This window comes from Ranitomeya variabilis, chromosome 1, assembly GCF_051348905.1.
Source record: "Ranitomeya variabilis isolate aRanVar5 chromosome 1, aRanVar5.hap1, whole genome shotgun sequence".
Taxonomy (NCBI): domain Eukaryota; kingdom Metazoa; phylum Chordata; class Amphibia; order Anura; family Dendrobatidae; genus Ranitomeya; species Ranitomeya variabilis.
The window spans coordinates 114,117,499-114,144,137 of NC_135232.1; the positions used below are offsets into that span (position 1 = coordinate 114,117,499).

The window sequence follows — 26,639 nt, forward strand, 5'->3', positions numbered from 1 at the left end:
CTGCTGTTTGATCCCAGTCCACAGCTCATGCGCGTTGTAGGATTTGTCCTCCAAACAGATGAGTTTCAGAACTGCTTGCTGTCATTTCTCCCTGGCTGTGCTGAAGTTAGCGATGTAAGTCTTGCTGTGACTGGATGAAGAGACGGTGAAGGAAGCAAAGAAAAAGGAAGAGGCAACCTGAACAGATAAACATCGAGCATGGTAAGACATGAGCTACAACGCCTTCCTCTTCTGTCCCAGCCGTCACTACATTTACTCGGTGGGCAGTTAGGGAGATGTAACATACTTGGCCATGCTTACTGATCCACATATTGGTGGTTATGTGGACCTTGCCACTGATGGACTTGCGCAGTGCACACCTGACTTGGTCTGCAACACTTTTGTGCAGGGTAGGGATGGCCTGCCTGTAAAAGTTGTGGCAGCTGGGAACAACATACTGCGGGACAACCACCGCCATCAGTTTTTAAAACTGTCCATCTTCCCCTGCCGGAATGGCAGCATTTCAAAGGTCAGTCATTTGGAAAAGCTTCAAACATGTTTAAGCACAGGTTTTTACGTAACAAAATAGTTAAAAAGTCAAGTGAATACTCTCGCAAGTCATGGTATATGTTCTTTTTTGGAGACTGTTAACCTTGATGTAAAATATACTATTTCTCCTCTTTTGCAATGAACCATGGACTATCTTTCTTGGTAAGTAACATGAAAATACAGAGCAGATGTTGGCTTTTAATTCTGAAGCAGGTCACACACAATCACCTTTGATTTATTTGTTCACAAACACAGCATTGTTCACAATTGCATATAAATAAACCGGGCCCGCAGGTCTGATTTGTGCTCTAGTTCCATCTACACAGGGAAAATTAGAACTTTATTTACTACAAGCCAATTAGTTTTTGTAAAAGTTTCATCTGGAGCTCATGTATAATGGTGCTCCATAATGAGGCAATGTGAATGCGTTCTCTGGAGAAATGTATGCAATACATAACATGCCATTTATTATCACTCCATATTGTTTTGGAGGCTGGATCACAATTATCCTTAATGTGTTTGTAGAATACTGAGCATACACATATTTGGATGTAATTGCCCATTTGTTATTTACTTTCACTGAAATCAAATGGCATCAACCTACAGTACAGCTATAAGGAAGAAACGAGTGTGATTCCAGTGACTGCAAGTGACAATAGAGAAAAAAATCACCAGTATCTTTATATATCATAATCATATATTGCATAGGAAATAAATGCCTTTATCTCAGCACAGTTGTCGACTATTTACTGTTAACTATAAAATTATGATATTAACAATCATAATAAGTGGTTGGGTGGTGGTGTACCGCTTTAAAGATATATAGATAAATTACTGCACAATTGTTTTAGGAAAGTGTGGGAAAAATTCTGCAAAATTGAAATGCTTGCAAAGATAGAAGTGTTAATAGTTTATTTTTATCAATTAACATAATGCAAAGTGAATAAACAAAATAAAAAACTAAATCAAATCAGTATTTGATGTGACCGCCCTTTGCTTTCAAAAGAGCATTATTGTATTTTTTGGACTATAAGATTTGGGAGGAACATGGGGGTGCGTCTAATAGTCCGAATGTAGCTTACCTGTGGGTGTGCAGCAATGGTGGAGCTAGGTCACAGGAGGCAGGGTTGCCGCTGCAGGAAGCCGATGGCAGCAGGAGTGGAGCGATACTGTGGGCCCTGGTCTGGGAGCAGGAAGTGTCCCTGTAGTGCAAGGCTGGAATCATTGATCTCCCGGCGGAGGGCTTCAGAAAAATGTCGGCGGTGTGAGGCAGGAGTAGAGTCCACGTTGCGCACATTGATCTCCCAGGGTGGGCTGAAACAAAATGGTGCCAGTGTCGGCGCATGAACAAATTTGTAATAATTATAGGGGATAACTCAGGAGACTCTTTGCGTGGAACAAGACAACTACAGGACACAGTTTTATAAGTGGTAAAGTCTATATTATCACACGGTGATTCAAACAGGTGCAGAGAGAAACTTAAGTCCCCAACACTTGGTGTAAATATTAAACGCAGCTTAGCAGTCTATAGGAAACTTCAGAGGAAAATGCAATCACGCAGAAAGTCTATGAAGCACAATTATTCTTGAGGATACTTGACACGAATAAGTCCTTGTTTTACTCCAAACACAGATAGATATGCTTATAAGGCAGTTCAAATAATATCTTAGCTCAACCAGGGAGGCCTGAGTGTACGTCTCAGGTTTTTGCAGAGCAGCAACAGTTTACATGTCCAGCAAATGCAGATGAAGTAAACACGAGCAGCAGATGAAGGAGGATTACTGGAAACTGGTGTATGCAGCAGGAACTCAGAGCAGAGTAGCAGGATCACTACACAGGTTCACAGGAGCAGGTGTATAGCCAGGGAGTCACCAGAGTCAGGAGCTGGATGCAAGACAGAATACTCTAGCACAGACTGAAGGCTGGGGTGGAGTTTTATAACAGGAAGACACATTGCACATGAGACCAAAGACGCCATCTTGGAAAAGGGCAGTAATGCACAAAAGGTAATAAAAAATGTTCAAAGTCCTGACATTACTCCCTCCTTAGAAGAGGCCTCAGGACAATCCTGGACCTGGTTTCTCAGGGAATCTCTGATGAAAACGAGAAACCTTCTGTTGGGCATTGATGTTTTCCACAGGTTCTCAAGAGTCTTCCTCAGGGGGATATCCCTGCCATCTTATCAGATATTGGAGCCAATTCCTGCGAATCCTGGAATCAACAATTTCCTCCACCACAAATTGTTCTTGCCCATCAATCACCACAGGCTGCGGAGGTGGCACAACACATCCCTGGAAGGTATTAGGAGATACAGGCTTTAGTAAAGATACATGAAAAACTGGATGTACCTTCATAGTCCTAGGCAGCTTCAGCCGGCAGGCCACAGAGCTCACAATACCGTTGATCTTGAAAGGGCCAATGAATTTCTGTCCAAGTTTTTGTGAAGGAACGTTTAACTTCAGATTCTTAGTTGCTAACCACATGGAATCTCCTACTTTGAACATGGGTGCAGGTTTACGGAATCTATCAGCCGATCTCTTATAACGTTCTTGAGCTGTGGTCAGGGATTCCTTCAGAACCTCCAGATTTTGCCTCATCGCAGCCAGCCTTTCCTCCACTGCTGGAACCGGAGAATTAATTGCAGACCTAGGGAAGATACACGGATGATAACCCAGATTGGCAAAGAAAGGTGTAAATTTAGTGGAGGCTCTCTGAGAATTGTTATATGAAAATTCGGCTAACGGCAGCAACTCCAACCAATCATCCTGGAGATGGCTGACATAGCATCTTAGATATTGTTCCAGCGTCTGGTTGGTCCGCTCAGTCTGACCATTTGTCTGGGGATGGTAAGCGGAAGAGAGACAGACATTAATATTGAGTGCAGAGCAAAACCCCTTCCAGAATCTTGAAGTGAACTGTACTCCATGGTCAGAGATGATCTCATCCGGAACCCCATGCAACCAAAAGACATTCTGTATAACCAAGTTCACTGTATTTTTAGCTGAGGGGAGGCCAGTGCACGGATCAATATGAGCAGCCTTAGTCAGGTGATCAACTACCACCATGATTGTATTCATGCCCCCCGATGTAGGCAGCTCCATAATAAACTCCATTGATATAGACCCCAAGGGCGGGACGGAACAGGTAATGGTTGTAGAAGACCCGTAGGTGCCACATGAGGAGTCTTGTAATGAGCACATACCTCGCAAGAGAGAACATAGTCCTTGGTATCCTTCAGGAAAGTTGGCCACCAGAAGAATCGGCTCAGGAACTCTTGTGTCTTCTGTACCCCCCTGTGACCAGCCAACTTGGAGTCATGTACCAACTTGAGGATCTGCAGACGGACGACCTCAGGGACGTAGATACGTCAATCTCTGAACCACATGCCACCCTTAAAGACGAGATTAATATCCACAGGTGGGTTGGCCAGAAATATATCACCTTCATAGGCCTCCATGCACTCCTTCCACAAGTCCTGATCATGGATAACTCCGGTGAAATTGACATCAGATAGAATGGTCTTGGACGGGGCTCCAGGTACGGAATCCGCAGCATGGATTCGGGATAAAGCATCAGCCTTCCCATTACGAGAACCTGGATGGTACGAGATAACAAAGTTAAATTGATTTAAAATAAGTTCCAACGAGCCTGACGAGGAGAAAGACATCTAGCGGATCTAAGGAACTCTAAATTGCGATGGTCAGTTAGCACTATGATCTGTAGATCGGTAGAAGAAGGAGATATTGATCCAGATCACAGGACGTCAGCTTTCAGGTAAAACATAGAGTTGGTTTATTCAATTTCATTGAAAACAATAGTACATCGCAAAATTGGTAGTGGAACTATGTCCATGATAAAGGAAGTCGGGGGGGCACACAGGGGAGAGATGTGTAGAACCAGACTCATTTTCAGTGTGGCACACGCTCTTAGACTTGGTATGAATGTGGTCTTTATCACATCAATTCACCTAGGTAGACTTGAGCAAAGTCAGGGATTTTGTAGGGTTTTAGTCAGATATATCAGTAACTAATTATACCAAAGTGGTGATAATTATCATTGTCGTATGTAGGTTGAAACACAGTCATTAACTGAAACATAAATAGCTGTGTAGGAGATTTAGGAATAGCCAACCTCTGCTATAATGGTGAGCTTGTGAAGGACAGTTTCATGTCATAGGTCATACATCATGGCCAGACTGAGCACAGAAACAAGACGCAAGGTAGTTACACTGCATCAGCAAGGTCTTTCCCAGTTGTAGATTTAAAAGCTAACTGGAGTTTCAAGATGTTCTGTTCAAGCTCTTTTGAAGAAACACCAGAAATGGGAAACATTGAGAGCTGTAGACGCAGTGGTCAGTCACGGAACCTTAGTGCAGCAGCTGACAGACACATCATACATCTGTTATAAATCGAAAGAAATACAGCAGTGCCATCAGCTCAGAACTTGCAGCAACCAGTGAGATCCAGCTAAACCCATCTACTGTTCGTAGAAGCCTGGCCAGCAGTGGGCTACATGAAAAAAAATGTGGTCAAAAACCATATCTTCAATATGGGAACAAGTTGAAGTGACTCATCTGTTCACTAAATCATTAGAACTGTGGTGCAGAAATATGGCAGCAGGACTTCTGGACTGATGAGACAAAATTTGAAATACTTGGCTGTAATAGAAAGCAGTTTGCTGGCTGGAGAGAGATACAATATTGAATGTCTGTCGGCAACACTGAAGCATCGTGGAGGTTCATTACCAGTTTGGAGGTGTATTTCAGCAAATGGAGTTGGGTATTTGTTCAAGATTATTGGTTTCCTCAATGCCAACAAATACATGCACATACTTATTCATGATGCAATTTTTTCTGCGTGACGTGATTGGCACTAAATTTATTCTGCAGGAAGATAATGACTCCAAACATACAGCGAATGTGATTAAGAAATATCTTTAGTGTAAAGAAAGAAAACATCCTCGAAGTAATGATATGGCCATCACAACATCATGGAGTCTTTAGGGATAACATGGAGAAAGAAGGATTTGCTCAAATCTACAGTATACGTATACACAGAAAATCTGTGGTTAGTTCTCCAAGATGCCAAGTTCCTTCAAAAACTTGTGTGCAAGTGTATCTAGAAGAATTGATGATGATTTGAAGGCGTCATTACCTGTGTATTTTTTAATTTATAACAAAAACTACTAACACTTCTATCTTTGAAACATTCTTAGTTAGCAGCATTTTTCCATATATACATATGGTGCAAAGTAAGAATGCTTTCACCCATACTGTAGTTGTGATGTTACCGCTGCAGCCGTGCCAGCAGAAACTGGGGACAATGCCAGAGAGGAAGGGGTAAGTAAAGTTGGTGTCTTTATTTTTGCCCAGACAAAGTCTAAAAATTATCAAAGAACTGGACAGTGGAAAACCCTTTTAATATAGTTGACTAAAAGCACAGTACAGATAGGGCTAGGTTTTTGGACAAAGCAAGAGGTTTATAAACTGGTGTACAGCTCATAATTGGTACCACAATGTACATTACTGTTTTATAAATGTTACCTAAATGAAATTGCAGAATATATTTGTGTTTTTATTCTCAACTTATAGGAAAATATAAGTGCATTATGTATGGTGTGCAATGTACTTTTACATACGTATTATCACACAATGGATCTGGCATTGAAAAAACATATAAACTCCATAAAAGTCTGTAGAGAACAGCAAACCGGATGCAATAAATGTCACGGGGAGACTAGGTGAGCGAGAGCTAATAACTCGGGCCCCTGCAATTTCCCTCAGACTAGGGAAATCCTGACTGACCCTCTACCTGGAGTTTACACTGATGGTGTGCATGTCCATGCCTCGACCCTCGCCCTGTCTCCTGTTTCAACCCTAGGCTGAAACCAACCGCCCACCACCCAGTGAAGAGGTAATACACCAATACCCACAGGTAGCACAGACAAGGATAAAGGAAAATATACACCACGCCGCAGTCACTCAGGAATCTAATATATAAAGCTGAATGTGTGTATGTGTGTATGTATGTATATATGTGTGTGTATGTCTGGGATTGGCAGCTACAGCCACAAAATTTTGCACAGTCACACATCTGGACCCCGAGAGCGTCAAAGCTATGTTGTGAGGTGAAATTTTAACCCCGCGCTTTCCAATTCACCAAACAATTTTGCCCCTATCTACATAATGGGGAAAAAATGAAAGGGAAAGTGTTGGAGGCAAATTAACAGCTGCCAGATGTGAACAAGGGGGACTTAAAGAATGAGAGCGATGGCGCCAAAGAGTATATACTGTACAGTTGCTAAGGTGGGGCCCCAACATGGGATAATCACCACACCACCACGGGGATATAAACACACACACAAAATGCGCCACACACATCCACGTGCTCGAACACATATACCACCCTCAGCGCACATTTCACCACACATACACCAACCTCGCCACATAAAAGTCGAAACACAAAAGTCGCCGCTCAAAACTCACCACGCGCAAAACTCTCCACATGCAAAACTCGCCACACGTGCAAAACTCACCTCATGGAAAACTCGCCACACGCAAAACTTGCACACGCGGAAAAATTGCCACATGCACAAAAAGTGCAACACATGCAAAAGTTGCCTCCCACAAAACTTGCACATACTCAAAAGGCACCACACATAAAACTCGCCGCGCGCAAAACTCGCCATGCGCAAAACTTGCTGCACACAACTTGCTACACTAACCTGTCACATGCAACTCGACACACAAAAAGTTGCTACACGCATGTCGCCACACAAAACTCATCTCACAAAAGTCGCTACATGCATGTCGCCACACGCAACTCAACACACACAACTTGACACACGAAACTCGCCCTAAAACACACACAAGTCTGGTATTATCCTTCAAAAATAAAAATCTGTTTAATAAGCAGACAAACTACAAGAGCAACAAATGTACCATATAGGAATCCGGCAGCTGTCAGTCACATGACCTGTCTATTATGTGTATGTGTGAGCTAATATATACTGCCAGGGGGTGGGCTTACTGTTGGCTGGGGATTTATCAGGCTGCCAATTTAGCTTACAAATACTGAGGTAAAAATACTGACCAAATAACGTGTGAACGAGGTCTAATACAGGAGGAGATGACATACAGATATATACTATATACAGGAGGAGATGACACACAGGTATATACTATTTACAGGGGAGATGACACACAGGTATATACTATATACAGGAGGAGATGACATACAGGTACATACTACATACAGCAGGAGATGACATACAGGTATATATTATATACAGGAGGAGATGACACACAGGTGTATACTATATACAGGAGCAGATTACCTACAGGTATATAGTATATACAGGAGGAGATGACATACAGGTATATGCTATGTATAGGAGGAGATGACATACAGGTATATACTATATACAGGAGGAGATGACACACAGATATATACTATATATAGGTGAGATGACACACAGGTATATACTATATACAGGAGGAGATTACATACAGGTATATACTATATATAGGAGGAGATGACATACAAGTATATACTATATACAGGGGACATGACACACAGCAGGTATATACTATATACAGGGGAGATGACATACAGGTATATACTATATACAGGAGATGACATACAGGTGTATACTATATACTGTATAAGGGAGATGACAAACATGTATATACTGAGGTGAAAATGAGAGGTGTGGGGTGAAAATGAAAAGGTGTGAGTGCAAAATGAGAGGAGTGAGGGAAAATAGTGGAGTGATCGGAAAATGACAGATGTGAGGTCGAAATGACAAGTGTTAGGGGGGAATGAGAGGAGTGAGGGGGAAAATAAGAGGAGTGAGGGGGAAAATGAGAGGTGTGAGGGAGAAAATGAGAGATGTGAGGGGGAAAATGAAAGATGTGATGGGGAAAATGAGAGGCGTGATGGGAAAACAAGAGAAGTGAGGTGCTATAACTAACCACAGATATTTACTATGCCCAGGCAATGCCGGGCTCTTCAGCTAGTACACTATAAAAGTGCAGGGCAAAATAAATACAAATATAGGAAGGAGTAAATAAGACTAAGGAAAATACACCACCAGCAACGAATCTCCAACAACCAGCTCTCCACTCCAGACCGAGATAACAACGCACAAGACAGAAGCTATAATCGGCGACACCCAATGATCAGGAGAACTATTTAAAGGCAATGGGCATGGCCCAGCTTCCAATCCGAGGATCAGGTAAATTAACCCCGGAACAGCTAGATAAAATCTAGCCGACGCCAATGAGCAAATAGTGGTCAAAAGCGGAATTATCGCTGTCTGTCGAACGACCTGGTCTGAACAGCGTCCGACATGACAATAAAAGCAATATTCAGATACAAACATTGAATATATAACATGCTTAGCTCCTATTGAACTAAATTACCGGTAGATCTGATCTGCAGTATTCTGCATAGTATAAAGAGTCATGCTCATCCAGATCTGTACACTGTTTTCATCTGTGGCCTGAGATAACAGGTGATTGGTGGGGGTGTTGGACCCCCACTAATCTGAAGTGATGACCTATTCTAGGGATATGCATCAGCACACTGCGATTATTGCATAAAAAAGGTACTTAGTTAACATTTTTTTATTAAAAATCATAAAAGCCATTTAACCACGCCAACGTGACATCAATTTGGATGGTCCCTAACTCTGATGACTGTGCCCAGCCCAGTTTCCAATGAAACTCGGAATGAGATAGGAACCAGGCTTAGCTTGTAATGAAACCATTTTGGGAAAAATGGGTCCACACCTTTCAATGCAAGCTGCAAAGAAAAAGGCCAGCACACCAGGTGTGACATTTTTGTTTTTTGTTTTTCTATTTTAGGGATATGTCTTCAATATCCCAAAGTAGATAACGCCTTTAAGGACCTAACTAGGATGCTAAGATCTATATGCAAGGAATTACATTATTAAAATAAGCTATTCATAGTTCTGTGATGTATAAGAAATTCACAGATACACACAGTTGGTTTGTTTTAAATAATGAATATACGTAAATTCCTTTTAGGAATATGAACAAACCTAAAATGCGTCATCAAACAATAAAGGGTTACATGTATTATAATCTCCATCTTTAAAATGTTTTCTTCGCCTAGAACAACTTGGTTTATTCTTTTAATGCTTCTTCTTTTACTAAGTATTATGCGTTTTCTTTCCGGAAATGAAAATAAATAAAAGCAATCAAATAATGCTAACAAAGAGCAGCTCAATTTCTGTAAGATTTAGTTGGGCAATTTAAATAGGTGGCATATACCGGTAATATTACATTTCACCGAGAGGACACTGCAGTTAAAAAGTGTGGAGAACTACAATTTTACACAAGAGGATTACATATTTGCTGGGGATCTAAGAAGCCAAACTCTCAGCCGTCAGCTGATCACTGGCTACACCCATCACTAGTTCATCAGAGCAGGTGCACATGGACCTCAATTGGACGACCGGTCCACCCTCTATTGTCTGGTGTCTGTGACTAATATCCCTGAACAAAACTTTTAATGAAATGCATACATTAGGCAATGACATAGAAAACGTGACAATTATTTTACACTAGATGGCAGCCCGATTCTAAAGAAGTCTAGAATCCATATATACTTTATTTATTCAAATGTAAGAATAATACAATTAATAAATAATAGTAAGAAAGAACAAAAAATGGCTGCACTCACCAGCTCTTGACAATTCTTGACAGTACGGCACATTTCTGATTGGTCGCTCGCGGCAGGCGGCAACCAATCAGAAAAGTGCCGCGCACCACGAAGGCATATATCTTTGTCCACCTTGAGCGGGTGTAGGACGCTGGTGACGTCACTTATCTCCGGACATTATCTCCGGACAAAGCCACGGAAGTTGGCACAAATTGCCGGAAGTAGTATTCTAGGCAATTATATATTAGATTTTAATGTTATCAGTGTTTACCTTTGAACGTTTATATTGTATTGTCCTGTCACCAGCCATGTGTACGATTATCGGCCGAAAGCCTCTCTGGAACCAATAATCACCCCATGTAAAGGTATCTTTATAAGTTAAAGATTCAGAATACTATGACTTTTATCATATCCTGAACAGTCAAGTTTTTTATGAACCGTTAAGGTTTTCTGGTTGAAGTAAAAAAAACTCTGAGTGTTTACAGTTTGAAACCATAAAATGTTGAAAAATTATGTCATTCTTGAGTATATCACTCAATGGTGCTCATAAACGTGTCAAATTTGATCTATAATATACTTTAATATACGTTACTTTAATCTTTAATATACTTAAGAACAGGGCCCCAGACATCACACAGGGGTTCTGAAACACCGCACAGTGGTCCAAAATATCGCTGTGCTCTGCCTGGGGCCCCATATGCTGCCTGGGGCCCCTGTGCTCTGCCTGGGGCCCCATATGCTGCCTGGGGCCCCTGTGCTCTGCCTGGGGCCCCATGTTCTGCCTGGGGCCCCTGTGCTCTGCCTGGGGCCACTGTGCTCTGCCTGGGGCCCCATATGCTGCCTGGGGCCCCTGTGCTCTGCCTGGGGCCCCATATGCTGCCTGGGGCCCCTGTGCTCTGCCTGGGGCCCCATAGGCTGCCTGGGGCCCCTGTGCTCTACCTGGGACCACTGTGCTCTGCCTGGGGCCCCACATGCTGCCTGGGGCCCCTGTGCTCTGCCTGGGGCCCCTGTGCTCTGCCTGGGGCCCCATGTTCTGCCTGGGGCCACTGTGCTCTGCCTGGGGCCACATAGGCTGCCTGGGGCCCCTGTGCTCTGCCTGGGACCACTGTGCTCTGCCTGGGGCCCCATATGCTGCCTGGGGCCCCTGTGCTCTGCCTGGGGCCACTGTGCTCTGCCTGGGGCCCCATATGCTGCCTGGGGCCCCTGTACTCTGCCTAGGGCCCCATATGCTGCCTGGGGCCCCTGTGCTCTGCCTGGGGCCCCTGTGCTCTGCCTGGGGCCCCATGTTCTGCCTGGGGCCCCTGTGCTCTGCCTGGGGCCACTGTGCTCTGCCTGGGGCCCCATGTTCTGCCTGGGGCCACTGTGCTCTGCCTGGGGCCCCATAAGCTGCCTGGGGCCCCTGTGCTCTGCCTGGGACCACTGTGCTCTGCCTGGGGCCCCATATGCTGCCTGGGGCCACTGTGCTCTGCCTGGGGCCCCATATGCTGCCTGGGGCCCCTGTGCTCTGCCTGGGGCCCCATATGCTGCCTGGGGCCCCTGTGCTCTGCCTGGGGCCCCTGTGCTCTGCCTGGGGCCCCATGTTCTGCCTGGGGCCCCTGTGCTCTGCCTGGGGCCACTGTGCTCTGCCTGGGGCCCCATATGCTGCCTGGGGCCCCTGTGCTCTGCCTGGCGCCCCATATGCTACCTGGGGCCCCTGTGCTCTGCCTGGGGCCCCTGTGCTCTGCCTGGGGCCCCATATGCTGCCTGGGGCCCCTGTGCTCTGCCTGGGGCCCCTGTGCTCTGCCTGGGGCCCCATATGCTGCCTGGGGCCCCTGTGCCCTGCCTGGGGCCCCATGTTCTGCCTGGGGCCCCTGTGCTCTGCCTGGGGCCACTGTGCTCTGCCTGGGGCCCCATATGCTGCCTGGGGCCCCTGTGCTCTGCCTGGGGCCACTGTGCTCTGCCTGGGGCCCCATAGGCTGCCTGGGGCCCCTGTGCTCTGCCTGGGACCACTGTGCTCTGCCTGGGGCCCCATGTTCTGCCTGGGGCCCCTGTGCTCTGTCTGGGGCCACTGTGCTCTGCCTGGGGCCCCATATGCTGCCTGGGGCCCCTGTGCTCTGCCTGGCGCCCCATATGCTACCTGGGGCCCCTGTGCTCTGCCTGGGGCCCCTGTGCTCTGCCTGGGGCCCCATATGCTGCCTGGGGCCCCTGTGCTCTGCCTGGGGCCCCTGTGCTCTGCCTGGGGCCCCATATGCTGCCTGGGGCCCCTGTGCCCTGCCTGGGGCCCCATGTTCTGCCTGGGGCCCCTGTGCTCTGCCTGGGGCCACTGTGCTCTGCCTGGGGCCCCATATGCTGCCTGGGGCCCCTGTGCTCTGCCTGGGGCCACTGTGCTCTGCCTGGGGCCCCATAGGCTGCCTGGGGCCCCTGTGCTCTGCCTGGGACCACTGTGCTCTGCCTGGGGCCCCATATGCTGCCTGGGGCCCCTGTGCTCTGCCTGGGTGTAGGACACTGGTGACGTAACTTATCTCCGGACATTAGCTCCGGACATTAGCTCCGGACATTATCTCCGGACATTAGCTCCGGACATTATCTCCGGACATTAGCTCCGGACAAAGCCACGGAAGTTGGCACAAATTGCAGGAAGTAGTATTCTAGGCAATTATATATTAGATACTATACTATATACAGTAGATAATATCACAACTTCATCTTGTATACTATATGATAAAAAAGGGGGACGAGAGTACCGCTGATGAAGGATGGGTATGACCGAAATGTAGTGGGATTTTTAATACATTTTTATTTTAATTTTATCAATTCTGGAAAATTATCCATTTTTTTTTGCCTTCGTGAGCGCCAGTCATCTGCATTGTCTCCTCCTAACTTCATCTTGCAAAATGCCACATAATACCATAGCGAAATGTGCCGGATTTTCTTTTTGACACACCGGGAAGAGATTCTTTTTCTTGAAGAAAGAAAGCTGGATCTTCCACAGCAGATTACGTCATTTATAAGAATTGCCCAGTCATGTGGAATAGACACCATGTAATTCTCAGTTCGTGTTTCATCCCATGTGCAGATTTGATGAACAGCAGTCTGCAGAGCTATGAATTATGATTCCTACTATGGACATCATTGGTACATGAAAAAGAGGAACAGAAAAAATTAAAGCATTTACATTTTATTATGGTTATTAAACTCTTCAAGGATCCAGTTTAAGGCTGCCGTCACACTAGCAGTATTTGGTCAGTATTTTACATCAGTATTTGTAAGCCAAAACCAGGAGTGGGTGATAAATACAGAAGTGGTGACGTGTTTCTATTATACTTTTCCTCTAATTGTTCCACTCCTGGTTTTGGCTTACAAATACTGATGTAAAATACTGACTAAATACTGCTAGTGTGACGGCAGCCTAATGGTTCTTTCATGAAGATAAAATTTCCATTCAAAAGGATAGTCCACTATTCAGACAACCCCTTCTTAAATACAGCCACAACAGAAGTAGTTCCACCACCCACCCCGCCTTAAGCCACTTTATAGAAGCCACATTTCTTAAAAGCTGTGTACAACCCTGAGCTCTCTTATTTGATGTGTTATAGGAGTCAAGTTGTGTCTGGAGGTCCTCTTTAAAGAGGTTGTCCACTACTCTGGCAACCCTTTCATAAACACTATATTCTGCAGTGTAAAATAAAAGTGTTTGGTCAGTGTGTCAGTTTTTACCATCAGTGTTTCACCAGTGATTTTCCTATATGAAAAAAAAAATTGCAATTGCAGGATATGGCAGACTCTATTGCTAAAGGTGGAGGCAACACAAGTGTAAAATACTGATAAAACAACCCCTCACACATCTACCAATTCATGGAGGGGCGGTCACCTAGTGTTAGATTTCCACATGAATAAGGCTTGTATAGGGCACCAGTCAAACAGATAAGTGTACTGCACAGTATCTGGTTTGCAGCCTGTTGGTGGTGCCTGTTAAGTCCTTCTCAGTCCCTGGCTTACTAGAGGTAGGGATCCGAGTAAAATGACACGCAGCACAAAAGGTTGTGTGATCATATACAGGGGAAGCCCAGGAGCACGTCTGACTCACTGGGCTCTACCCCTCCTTTATATAGAAAAGAGTTATAAATTTACAGACATGCGCACAAGCGCTCATATTTCACATCCTTTTACAAAAACAGTCTATACTAGAGATAAGGTACAGCTTCTGGTATGTAGGTAAAAGGTTACAATATCAAGAAGGAATGCGTCCATAAAAGGAAATGTCAACTTTGCTTAAGTTTCCTGATATAAGCCAGATGTCTCAGGAGAAAGACACAATGGATTCTTTCAGTCTGATCTCCACAATTCCCCCCTTTGACATATTCTTTTTTTATTACCACAGGGCCAAAGACAAAGCCTTTATTTTTGGTATTACACATGCACACACTTATATTATTAATAAGAGAATCAAATCTAGTATTAATTCTTCTATCGCAAATTATTTTCTTCTTTAGCAGTATACTAAAATATAAAAACAAAAATTAGTACGGTAATATTAATTAGAATCACTAGAGGATAATAAAAGAAAAAAAAAAATTTATACTCTTGCATCTATTACACAAAGTTTATCTGTGCATACTGAGATACCCTTGAGCACAATCTGGAATAGTACGTATATGACTACAATAATCATAACTATATGTATTATGCTCTGCATAATCCCAGCAACCCACCCACCGATTCCTCTGAACCAGTTGGCTGGGTTAAGAAAAGAAAAGGTATCTGACCACCAGCTATCCTTATTCTGGTCATTATCTTTGTCATACTGATCTCTGAGTCGTTGTACGTCCTTTAATTTAAATGTCATACTCATAGTACTATTCGGGTCTATATAATGACAGCAGGTGGGTCCGATGATTTGACACATACCCCCTTGTGAGGCAGTTAGGTAATCCAATACCAGGGTATGTTGGTTGACGACTATTATAAGCTGATTCTGTACAGCTATACTAGTGTTTAGTATATCCAATATATCCCAGATCTGATCATCTAAATAATCCGTGGCTCTAACTAATTTATCCCACATTTGTGTTAACATAGGATAAATAAAAATGGTACTAGCAATTTTGTTAGGAATTCCCATTTGTACTATATGTGGCCTCCCCGAGGGACGTGGTGAGTTATCTGCAGCTCTTTTATATAGTGTGTGCTTGGGCACGGCTTGCATATTCACTTGTTTATTTGAAATTATGAATGTAGCTGGGGTTAGGCGTCCTAATGTACAAGTACCCTTTATACCTACGGGAAGCCATTTATATGCTCCTTCTCCGCATATCCAAAATGTACCTTCAGGCAGATCCCATAGAGCTGAGTGCTGCAATACCAATCTGTGAGCCAAATCCACAAATCTAGATACATCCTGAAGCATACACCAAGAGGGTTTTTGTCCCAAGGGGCTACAGTACCCGGCTGCGGGATTTCCACATACAGGCATTCCATTGACATACTCATCAGATTCATTACAAACCAGGTTCCCCGGTTTGCTTGTACAATCGCTTGCATTACCTTGAGGGAACAACTCAGAATGTTCCCAATTTCTATTGTGTATGTATCTTTCCAATACTACAGGTTTGAAAGCATCAGAGGGATCGGCGGTTGTACTGAAACTGAGCTGTAGATTTTCTGTGGGGACCTGTCCTAAATTAGTTAATCCAGTCTTATTCCTAGGTACCCAGGCCCCACCCTTATAGGCCAAATATTGTAGATGTGTACCAGTCCCTGAGAGATTACCCTGCCACCAAGGAAATTCTACCCATCCCACAATTGGTATGGCGATTGTAGTATTCCACAGCCTAGCATTACCAGTTTGGTTGTTGGCCAGGTTGTCTGAACAATTAGGCCAAGCGAATATTTCTTCTGCTGATACGGGAACTGCTAGAAAAGGCATACTTATGGCTGATACCGGTGAATGGGTACAGATCCAACAATCTGTCAGGGTTTGTGTATTGTTTAACAAGTCATGCACTAATTTTCTATGATGTTGTACGAATCTATTGTTCAAAGGGGCTAGAGAATTCAGTCTATCCCATGCCTCCGTTGAGGTTATCATTATTAACATCAATATCATGAGTTTATACTGCTTTTTTTGCAATGGCTTGCATGTATCCATGATGCCTTTCCTTCAAGCTTGACTGATGTAGGTGTTGTCAACAGGACTTGGAAGGGTCCGTCAAACCTTGGTTCTAGAGCCTTTCTGGTGTGTCTTTTTACATAGACTTGATCACCTGGTTCCAACTTGTGACTTCCTTCTGTGTTGTCAGGATCTGGAAGGGAAGCAAAAACTTGTGCATGCACCTTAGTTAATTGTTTCTGAAGATTTTGCACATAAGAAGTCAATGACTCAATATTTAACACAAGTTGCTGTGGAAAATAACATCCTAAATTGGCAGTCCTGCCAAACAAAATTTCATATGGAGACAGTTTAGTCTTACCCCTTGGGGTATTGCGTATTGAGTAAAGGGCCAGTGGAAGGCATTCTGTCCAAGGCTTTCCTGTTTCAGCCATGGCTTTCTGTATTTTTAATTTTAAAGTTCCATTCATGCGTTCCACCTTACCAGAACTTTGAGGATGGTACGGAGTGTGTAACTGACTTTCAACACCCAACATTTTCAGTACATTTTGAAATATTTCTCCAGTGAAATGAGTACCCCTATCTGACTCGATCACTTCAGGGAGACCGTAACGGGGTATCAGTTCGGCAACTAGCTTTACAGCAGTGTTTTTAGCTGAAGCCTTCCGAACTGGATAGGCCTCTGGCCACCCTGAGAACATGTCCACACACACCAACACATACTCATACCCATTACTTTTTGGCAGCTGGATAAAGTCTATTTGTAATCGCTGAAACGGATAGAGAGGTCGGACGTGGTGCTTCATAGGGGTCTTTGTTGTCTGTCCGGGATTATGTGCCAGGCATATAACGCATGCAGCACAATAGTCTCTTGCGTAGTTGCCAAAACCTGGAGCCAACCAGACTTGCTTTGCCAGTAGTGTCATTGCATTTGCAGACACATGAGTAGGGTGGTGTAGTCCACCAACTACAATCGGGTACCAGGCTCTAGGTAGACATATTAGTCCATCTTTCTTCCAAATTCCCGCTTGTTCTTCTGCCCCTTCCTTTTTCCACCTGTCCCTCTCCTCTTCTCCTGCATCTTCCTGTGCTTGTCTCAGTCTATCTTCAGTATTTTCTGTGAGGTTTACAGTATGAACCTGTTGTAAGGGTTTGACTGCTGCTGCTTTGGCTGCTTTATCAGCCCTATCATTTCCCCTAGATTCCCTAGTGTCGAGTCTCACATGTGCAGCTACCTTAATTACTGCTACTTCTTTTGTTTCTTGTGCAGCCTCTAAGATCTGTTTGATCAAAGAAGCATGTTTTACAGGTTTTCCTGACGCTGTCATGTAACCTCTAGCTCTCCAGATTACTCCAAAGTCAAACACAATACCATGTGCATACCTAGAATCAGTGTATATATTAGCTGTCTGATTCTCAGCTATTTTTAGCGCTTCGATCAATGCTGTTAGTTCTGCTTCTTGTGCAGACTGTTTTGGTGGAAGTGGTTCTGCTTTGAGAGTTTCAGATTCTGACACAACTGCATACCCTGTATGGAAGTTACCTGTGTCATCTGCAAACCTACTACCGTCTATAAACAGCTCTAAATCTGGATTTTGAAGTGGTGTTTCGGATACATTGGGTAAGCCTGCCGTTTCTTGTAAAATGAGCTCTGTACAATCATGTGTGTCTGTAGGGAAAAAATTTGCTTGTGGATCAGTGTCCTTATTCCCCCCTTCAGACTCGAGAGGTAGCAGTGTTGCTAAATTAAGAGTCTGAAGCCTTGCAAATGTGATAGTAGAGGGGAGCAGCAAAGAACACTGTAGCCGCAAATGTCTGGCCATGGAAATGTGTTTTGGTTGGACCTGGTTTAATATCCCATAAACATCATGCGTAGTTTGAACTGTGAGTGGATACTCTAGGACAATTTCTGATGCTTTGTCCAACAATAGTGAGACAGCAACAACTACACGTACACAGGTTGGCGCTGCTCTAGCTACGGGATCTAACCTTGCTGAAAGATATGCAATTGGTCTTTGTTTCCCTGCATGCTTCTGGGTAAGAACTCCTGTAGCATGAGAATCAACTTCTGCAGCCATAAGCTGAAATGGTTTGGTGTAGTCTGGTAGCCCTAACGCTGGAGCTGAAACAAGGGCATCTTTTAATTGTTGGAACGAAATCTGACCTTCTTTTGTCAACAAATAAGGTTCACTTTTTACACAGTCATACAGTGGTTGCATTAGTTGACTGGCATGTATAATCCATTGTCTACAATGAGACACTATTCCTAAAAATGCTCGTAGCTGTTTATGATTTCTAGGCTCATTCATCTGTCTTATTGCTTCAGTTCTTTGAGGTGTAAGATGCTTTTTACCTTGAGAAATGCAATGACCTAGAAAGACCACTTTGGTCTGACAAACTTGTAGCTTTTGTCTATTCACTTTACACCCTTCTTTTTCTAGAAAACATAGTAAACTTACAGTGGACCTTTCTGCGGTTTCTAGATCTGGGCAGCAAAGTAGTATGTCATCCACATACTGTAAAATTACTACCTGTGGTTCGGGTTCAAACCTTTGAAGAACTGTTTGTAGGGCATTTGAATAAAGAGTAGGGGAGTGTATCATTCCCTGTGGAAGGCGTGTCCACGCCAACTGTTTGCCCTTAAATGTAAATGCAAACAAATGCCAACTATCTTGGTGTAAAGGAACCGAGAAAAATGCATTTGAAAGATCTATTACAGTAAATACTTGAGAACTGGCTGGTATCTGTGATAGTAACGTATGAGGATTGGGTAAAACTGGGGTGATTGGATCTAGAACTTTGTTTATTTCTCTTAGATCATGTACCATACGATATTTGGGCATAGAACCCTTATCAAGAGTTCTCTTCTTGACTGGATACAGAGGAGTGTTAGCAGGTGATTGTATCTCTACCAAAACTCCTTTCTCTCTATATCCCTCTATCTGTTTTGTAATCGCTAATTCCTGCTGGGCACTCACAGGGTATTGTCTGAGCTGTGGGAGAACAGTTCCTGGTTGCACAGATAATTTTACAGGAGAAATATGCAATAATCCCACATCAGTGTCACCCTGTGCCCACAGTGTTTCTGGGATCATTGAGAGGTCTAGATCTGTAGTGTACTCTTTTTCTTCAGTATAATCCTCAAAAGCCTGAATTCTGACATATTGTTCTAATGATTCTGCATCATCAGGGATAGTCAGCATAACTGTGCCATCTTCCCTAAAATTGATGTTAGCTTCTAATTTCTTTAGTACATCAGTTCCTAACAGACATGTTGGGGCACCTCTGGCATACAAAAATCTGGATGCAAAACATTTAGGTCCTAATGAGACCTCTAGGGGCACAGTATATGGCAGTGTTCGAATTACCCCATCATAACCCTCAGCAAAAGTTGTTTGTTCTGAAATATCTTCCGGATTCGGAAGAAAATCTTGATTCAAAATTGAGGAAGTTGCACCTGTATCTATCAAAAATGGAATCTCTCTCCCCCCCACATTCACCTGTATCATAGGTCTTCTAGCTGGTAGGGAAGTTTGTAACACATCGAGTCAATCTGAATCTGGTATGGGACCATCTATGATGGTAGATTTCTGCTGGTTGTCCGTTTGGGGAGGGTTATTTCTGGGAACAAATTTGCCTGACTTTATATCTGCCAACTTCTTCCTGCACTCTCTTTGAAAATGACCTGGCTTTTTACAGTAGTGGCAAGGAAAATTGTGTCTCACTCTTCCTCCTGTATTAGCTTGTGCTATTCTAACAGGCTTACGATTCTCTCTCATATCCATGGCTATTCCTAAACATCGTTGTTTCACAATATTTGGTTGTTCAATTGTTCTCCAATCTGGAGTAGAGGATTTAAATTTTTCTCTGATTTTCGGATCTAGCCCCTCTATTAATTGTTTTGTAAAAAGTCTCCTTACTGAAGCATCAGTCAAATCCAATCCTTCATCCCTAAAGCTATTTTCTAGTTCTTGACTATATTCTTCAATACTTTGCCCAAATTTCTGCATAATCACACCTGTAGACCCCCTTTCCCTCTGTTTTCCTCTCATGAAAATTATTAATGCCTCTGTGAACTGGGTACCTGATGCTTCTGTCTGTAAGGCACCCCCTTCTGCCACTGGTCTATTGGGCTGTAGGTGTGTCAGTAATTCCTGAAAAAGTCCGGGGGACATTTTCATTCTACATAATTCTTCCCCGTCCGCCCAGACCCCAGCATGAGTCTGCATGATTTGGTGTATGTATTGTGCAAATCGGATAGGATATTGAGTGGGATCAGGCGCATTATGCAGGAGGGACATACCCTCGGCTGGAGACCATGGAAAATACTGTCGGGTCTGATGATATCTAGTTCCCATTACCCCGTCAGCACCAGGTTCCCTAAAGGGTCTTGGTACTACCCTAACAGGGGCAAGTACAGCGCCATATCTAGGTGTACCACAGGCTAGGCAATCATTTCTCCAATCTGGATTTTGTTGTCCACAGTGTGAACATTCCCATCCTCCTACCCCACCAAGATTGGGATACAAGGCTGGAAATTGTTTTCCTCCTTCTGCTCTTCCAGATGGTACAAATGATTGGGCTTTTGGATCTAGGTAAGGTGGCGGGATTATGTCACAACTTTTTCCCTTCCCCATGATCCATTTGGAAGTGTCTGGATCGTACTTCCAATTCTCCTCTTTAGCTGTTTTTGAGACCTCTATCATACAATGTATGATTTCTTCCCACCCATTGTCTTTGATAATTCCACCTCGTTCTTTACTCAGTTTTTCCCATTCTGTACTGAACATAAGTGCTTCTGAAATTCCCAATTTTTCTCTTACCCTTCTAATCTGACTTCTGACTGTCTTTCCACATCTTTCCTGTATGATATCTGCTGCTTCCACTTGTCCTAAGACGGTTTTTGTCTGTTTATTTCCCATTTTTCTTTTTCAATATTAGCTATTTCTACCCCAGGTGACGTTTGGACAATCACTTACTCTATGGTGATGTCTCGTTGCCTTCTCTCCTAGGGAGCTAAAATATTGAAAGGCTTGTCTGCTCCGTTCTTCCTAACGTGCAGAACGTACTTAAGTGCTATTATACACGCAAACAGACCCAGCAACACCATACAGATCACAAAACTTTCTGTGTCAGTTAGCATACTTGTCCCAGGCTCATGAAACCGCGTCCTGGGCTCATTCTATCAAACCTTATCCAGAAATGAAGGAGGTTAAGCACTTAATGAGAGTCAAGCATGGGCGGAGGTCTCCCAGAAGGACGCAACCACATGACCCAGTTAGGCTGACTTCCGTGTATAAGGCTTATACCCCAACTATTTCGGCTTATTTTTCTACGCACTTTTGCTCTTCTTTCACAACATACCACAACCTTCACACTGTTCACACACTGCCAGGGACAGGACTCATAAATCTATACAATATGGTAACCCGAGTTTTATAGGTATCTACTCACTACTAGACTAACCCAGCGTGACACGGCTCATAGAGATCTTTCGGATAATACAGGGCAGATAAAAGAGAACTAATAATGTCTCTTACCTGGCCAGGTTTTTCAGTTCATTTGCCGTCCATTATCCCAGATCTCCGTTGTCCGTATCCGCAGGTAAATCTCGAGCAAATACTCTCACCTCGGGTCCCTGTTCGGTGCACCAAAGAAATGTTAAGTCCTTCTCAGTCCCTGGCTTACTAGAGGTAGGGATCCGAGTAAAATGACACGCAGCACAAAAGGTTGTGTGATCATATACAGGGGAAGCCCAGGAGCACGTCTGACTCACTGGGCTCTACCCCTCCTTTATATAGAAAAGAGTTATAAATTTACAGACATGCGCACAAGCGCTCATATTTCACATCCTTTTACAAAAACAGTCTATACTAGAGATAAGGTACAGCTTCTGGTATGTAGGTAAAAGGTTACAATATCAAGAAGGAATGCGTCCATAAAAGGAAATGTCAACTTTGCTTAAGTTTCCTGATATAAGCCAGATGTCTCAGGAGAAAGACACAATGGATTCTTTCAGTCTGATCTCCACATGCCCATACAATTAGATCAGGTGGGCTTCACAGGACTGTATAAGTGCACCCCACTTGGACATTGATGGACTTGGCTGCATCCTGCATAGCAATGAAAAATGTACAGGAAAATATAAATCATATGAATTAGGTATTGGTCAATATTTTGACCAAATTACATAAGCTCACAACCAACATCAAGGATCATCATTGTTTTGCGAGTCTCTACACTGTTGACCTTGTAAACTAGGATACGTGTCCCTGCAACGTGCACTTATATGTTTCCAGTGATTCTGAGATTTATTTTTTTTCAAGACACATTGCAATTTATGTTAGTGGTAAATTTAGGTCAATATGTAATGCTTTTCTTATGAAAAAATATGAACTTTGATTAAAAAAAAATTGAAAAATGTACAATTTTCAAACTTTGCAAATACTCAAAAAATTAAAGTTGCCCTCATTCCACCTTTCCCCTGCCCTGTGAATAATGGCTGAGTGACAGATGTGGGTATAAAAAGGGACCGTTATCTTTCTGCAAACAGACTCTACAGAAGAGCAGAGATTCCTAGCTTGAGGAATACAGATGTGCTCCATTGACCGTCACTGAACCCTCAAAGACATTTGGAGAATCCAGGTTGGGACATTCAGGTCATCTGGCCACCTAACTCACTGCACTCGATCAGCTTCCTAAGTTTTCTGCTATCTCCTCTCTGTGGGTGCCCACCAAAAGCAGAGTGCTAGTGGTTGGGGTAGTAGGCTCTGGATGCCCCAAATTTGCAGCTGCTCAAACACCTGGGAGCCAGTGAAAGCATGAGACTCTTTAATCTGCACCATCTTATATACTTGCTGGGACTGTACTCTATGTTATTGTCTGTTGGTGGTTCAATAAAGTATTGCCATACTGTTTTACCCTCACCCTTTGTTGTCTGAGTAGCATTATGCCCACGGGGAAGGAGAGTGGGAGTTCAGTGGGATGAGCCCTGGTCCATGTGTGGCACACAAGGAGTCCGGTTGCCACAGTGGCATTGCCTTCCTCAGGGGGGGTGATGCCATGCCTGGAAGCAAGAGGAGTCCCCTTTCCAGTTAATTTCAGCATACAACACCTTTCCTGACTCCAGACCAGAAAGGGGAGCTCTAATACCTGTTTTAGGGGAACTTCCCTATAAGTTCTGGTCTGTAGGCGGAGTTAGTCAGTTTAGTTTCAGTTTCAGTCAGAGAGCAGACAGTGAATGAGGAAGATGCAAGAAGTGAGGAGAATCTGGGGGATAGGAGCAGCCACTGAGCTCACCCCAGGACTAAGCGCTGAAGACTGGACACCGGAGTCCATGTTTCTGTGGGAACTTCAGGCCCCGCAATCAAATCCTGAGTACAGGAGATTTTTGGTCTCCTGGCCCCAGCTGACACCCGAAGGCACAGCAGCATACGAGAGCCCGGAGTCACCACAAGGGAGTGATACCTGGAACAGGCTCAAGCTGCCTGCCATGTGGGTAGTGTTTCACTTAGTGGACAGACTAAGAGCGGGACTTGAGAAGAACTAAAAGCACCAAGCACCCAGAAAACAGCACAGTAGGAAGGCCTCCAACCCCATCTGGCTACTGGGACTCTGAATTGCTTCCAGGCTGCCCGTATCTCCATCACCAGCTGTGACTTGTGCCCCTGACTGCACCTTCAACCTGAGATTAAAGGTAAAGAAACTACAGTCCTTGTGTCCTCCACTTATTTCCTGCACCCTCTTTCCTTCACCCCAACATCCACCATCCCTCATAAACTGTTCTGTTAGCCCTCGGGCCCCGCTCCACCTGTGGGGGGCAGAACTATCCCAGCTGCATCACCATCAGCCCCAGCAGTCTCCTTAAGCAGCGTCGGCCATTTATAGCCGAGCACCACAGGTGCCATCATGAACAATTTCCCTTTTCCCTATACAAACTTTATTCCCATTTTCACCATCATCCATTTTCTATTCTCAATCACTTTAATTGCACACCCAGGGCCACGGACCGGGTCACCGCTGCCATGACCACCCATTTAAGAGCCGTGCAACCCAGTTCCGAGTACCCCATGGCCCTAGAGGGTGTTGCATTTCTGGCGTCACGAACAGGATGGACCGACCCAGCAAACTGTAGACTTTGTTGAACTGTATGACAACCGCCATTTTACATGCCACGCAGCATGCGAGGAGCAGAGGGGGTGAGTCTTTGTGGGCAGAGCCAGAGAAAGAGTGCAAAGAGAAGCTGCTCTCCGTGCTCTGCCGTGAGCGGTTGAAAAGCAGGAGGCTCCGACTTGAAAACTGGAAAGAGTACCATCCAGACCGCCGGTGGAGCAGCCGCTGACTCCAGTAACAAAATGTAGGGCCTGGCTGAGGTTCACTAGGGGAGGGAGGAGAAAATGTCCAATCCAGGTGGAAATTCAGTGGCAGCCGCAGCCCCCATGATGCAGCCAGATTCAGCAGCCTTTATCAAGGCTGTCACACCGGGAGCAGCCTGGTTACTGCAGTACTCAGGGGAGTCACACATCCTGAGCGATTTTAAGGACAGACTCTGCAGTTTGTTTGAAGTGTGCCCCCTGTCTGAGAATCAAAAGGTCAGCATCCTCATTGACCAGTTAACTGGTGCAGCTCAGAGGGAGGTAAAGACCTGGCTGGACACCAATAAAAGAACTGTTAAACAAATCTTGGCCAGGCTGAATGACACCTTTGACACCCGCACTGCAGCAGAGAGTAAAATGAGATTCTTTGGGTGCAAACTAAGGGTGCAGGACAGTATATGGGACTATGCTCTTAACCTTCAGGAAGCGCTACGGGCAGTAAATCAGGTTGACCCTGACAGCATGCAAGAAGAAGAAAGGTTGCTAACGGAGTAGTTTATTGAAGGACTCCTATCTAACAATCAGAGGACACAACTGCGCATCATGGCCCTACAAAATCCTGAACTGGACATTGCACACTTTAAGGATAGGGCCATCCGGGTGCTGAGTGAACCAAATCTTAGTGGTGCAGTGCCCCCTAGGTGCCCAGCAATTGCATATCAGCAGGAGGCAGCATCCTTTACCCAGACCCCCGTGGTGGCCAACACACTAACCCAAGATAATGATTCTTCTGCAGACCTACGTTTCCAGGTTCAGGAGCTGACCAAAAGTGTAGCTGCATTAACTAGAACCGTGCAGTCCATGCAAGAGGCCCCAAAGAAGAAGATTCAGCTGGCCTCCAGTCCAGATGACGTCCTGTGGTGACGGGAGAGGAGGATTCCACCGACTAGAGGGAGAGATAACGACTGCTACAACCAGGACGGACAACCCATTTGTTGCCGCTGCAACAAGGTGGGACACATCGTGAGATTCTGCAATTTAAACAATCAACCCCTGGGGCAGAGGGCCCAACCCCAGGAGTAAGATGTCCAGGCCCCCACAGTTGGCGAGACAAGTACGTGGGAGGACGGCCGGTCCTGCCTGTCGTGATTGATGGCATCCCAATGAACGCTTTACTGGACACTGGCTCCCAGGTGACGACAATGCCATATATTCTTTACAAAAGGTACTGGGCTGACTCTGATATTACCCACGGCCCAGGTAATGATCTGACCATAGTCGCCAGCAATGGTCAGCCTTTGCCACAAGTGGGGTATAAAGAGGTGACCATTAAGATTGGCTGAGTAGAATTGCAGTCGCAAGGTTTAATTATAGTCGATATTGACAAACGAGAATGCCATCCTATGATCACTTTAGGTAATAATGTAATAGAACATTGTGTTGCAGAAATTTTTTTGTTGCAACAGGTAGCCGAGACCACCAGCTCCAGTCAGCAATGAGTCCTGCAAAAGGAGATCAAAGCACTGATGCAGAGACAACAGGAAGAGTTGTCTGGTGGACAAGTCGGCAGTGTCAGAGTGAGTGATCCGTTCCCCATTGCAGTACCCCCAAAGAGTGAAATGTTAATTTGGTGGCGGGCAGCCATAGGCCTCAGGGCTCAAAATTACCAGGCACTGGTAGAACCAGTGTAAACTGATAGTAGGCCCGCTGTCCTGACAGCCAGGGGAGTAGTCGATGTCCGCAAGGGAAGAGTACCGATACGTATCCTGAATTGTGGGGAAAAAGAGGTTCATTTATCCTGATATGCCACCCTTGCCAAGATGTTAACTGTCAGTAACATTGCAATACAAGCAGCAGAACCCTTGCTTCCATCTGACTAGGTGGAGGACAATGGCTCTGAGGGGCAGCTGGAGGATTGGTGTCAACAGCTACACATAGGCACTGACTCCACTCCTTTGCACCAAAAGCATGGGGCTTATCGGATGGCTCGAGAGAATGAGCGGGTCTTCAGCAAACATCCTC

General features: G+C 44.6%; 1 protein-coding gene across 2 annotated transcripts in view; it reads right to left on the reverse strand.

Annotated features, from left to right (window-relative positions):
- Positions 1–12,840: 12,840 nt before the first annotated feature.
- The window catches only part of TMEM174 (transmembrane protein 174), a 42,400-nt gene continuing 28,601 nt past the window's right edge, over positions 12,841–26,639 (reverse strand). Inside the window, exon 3 of one of the 2 annotated variants that reach the window (XM_077287828.1) lies at positions 12,841–13,310. The gene's annotated coding sequence lies outside the window, so the exon portion shown is untranslated. Of the gene's footprint in view, positions 13,314–26,639 lie in introns of both variants that reach the window. The other variant, XM_077287818.1, reaches the window with a different exon arrangement.